Raw genomic sequence first — 2,154 nt, forward strand, 5'->3', positions numbered from 1 at the left:
TTCTTCTTAATAAGTCTCGCTAGTGGTGTATCGATTTTGTTTATCTTTTCAAAGAACCAGCTTTTACTTTATTTTCTGTATAGTTTGCTTATTTTCTATTTCATTTATTTCTGCTTGGATCTTTATTATTTCCTTTCTCCTGGAGTTTCTGGGATTATTTTGCTGTTGCTTCTCCAATTCTCTAAGGCATGATGTTAGGTGATCCGTTTGCCTTCTTTTCGTCTTCCTCTTATTAGCACTAATGACTATAAACTTCCCTCTTATGACTGCTTTTGCTGTGTCCCAAAGATTATGGAAACTCATGTCCTCGTTGCCATTAGCTTCCATGAATCTTTTTATTTCAGTCTTTATTTCTTCAGTAGTTATGGAGCCATTCAGGAGTAGGTTATTTAGTTTCCATGTATTTGAGTACTTTTGAGGGTTTCTCTTGAAGTTAAACTCAAGTTTAATTCCATCATGGTTGGAGAAGATGCTGTAAATAGTTTCTATACCTTTGAATCTGTAGAGGCTTGCTTTTTGGCCTATGATGGGGTCCATCTTCATTTCTGTATATTAATTTTGTATCCTGTAACTTTACTGTATTCATGTATAACTTCCAGAAATTTTTTCATAGGAACCATTGGGTCTTCTATGTATACAATCATCTCATCTGAGAATTCAGAGAGTTTCACCCCTTCTTTCCTATTAAAATGCCTTTTTTTTCCCTCTTTTCTGATTGCATTGGCAAGGACTTCCAGTCTTGCCTTCACATATTTGGATACTCCTGTGTTAGGTGCATAGATATTTATAAGCATTATATCTTCTTGATCTATTGATCCTCTTACTACAATATAGTGCCCTTTGTCTCTTCGAACAGTTTTTGTTTTAAAGCCTATTTTGTCAGAAATTAGTATCGCAACTCCAGCTCTTTTTTGGTTCCCATTTGCATGGAAAACCTTTTTGTTCATAATAGTTTCTAATTATCTTTTGTATTTCTTTTGTATCTTAAATAAATTTCTGATTTTTCTTTTTTCTTTTACTTATTGTTATTATTATTCATACATAAAGTTACTGTACATTATTTAGATTGTGGAGAGACTTTACCCAGCATGATATACACCTCAGTCCAACTCAGTAATATTGGTATAGAAGGACTATTTCTCAACATAATAAAAGCTATTCATGAAAAACCCAAAGCTAACATCATACTGAATGGGAAAAAGCTGAAAACTTTCCCACTAAAAATGAGTACAAGACAAGGCTGCCCACTTTCTCTGCTCCTATTCAATATAGTACTGGAAGTTCTAGCCAGTGCGATCAGACAAGAGAAGGAAATAAACTGTATTCCAATAGGGAAGAAGAGCTGAAATAATCTGTGTTTGGAGATGACATGATTGTATACATAGAAGACCCAATAATATCCATGAAAAAACTTCTTGAAGTAATAAATGCATACAGTAAAGTGGCAGGATACAAAATTAACTTACAAAAATCTATAGCATTTCTATATACAAACAACAAGCAGACAGAAGCAGAACTGAAGAATATAATTCCATTTACCATAGTCACAAGAATTATAAGATACTTAGGAATAAAACTAACTAAGAAAGTCAAAGACCTCTATAAGGAAAGCTATGAAAACCTTAAAAAGGAAATTGAAAAGGACACTAAAAAGTGGAAGTACATCCCATGTTCCTAGACTGGTAGAATCAATATAATAAAAATGGCAATCCTACCCAAATTAGTCTACATGTTTAATGCAGTCCCAATAAAAGTACAAGAGACATTCTTCACAGATCTAGAAGACAATCATAGAATTTGTTTGGAATCATAAAAGATCCAGTTTTGCTAAAGCCATCCTGTGCAAGAAGACTGGAATAGGTAGCATTTCACTTCTAGACCAAAAAATATATTACAAAGCTGTGATCATCAAAACAGCATGGTATTGGCACAAAATAGACATGAGGACCAATGGAACAGAATAGAGACTCCAGAAATGAACCCCTAATCATACAACCAACTGATCTTTAACAAAGAGTACCAGTCAATCCAGTGGGAAAAGTGAAACCTCTTTAGCAAATGGTGTTGGAAAAACTGGGTATCCACCTGCAGAAAGATGAATCTGAACCCCTATCTGTCACCATTAACAAAAATCAACTCAAAGTGGATCAAAGA

This window comes from Tupaia chinensis, unplaced genomic scaffold (assembly GCF_000334495.1).
Source record: "Tupaia chinensis unplaced genomic scaffold, TupChi_1.0 Scaffold147880_1, whole genome shotgun sequence".
Classification (NCBI taxonomy): domain Eukaryota; kingdom Metazoa; phylum Chordata; class Mammalia; order Scandentia; family Tupaiidae; genus Tupaia; species Tupaia belangeri.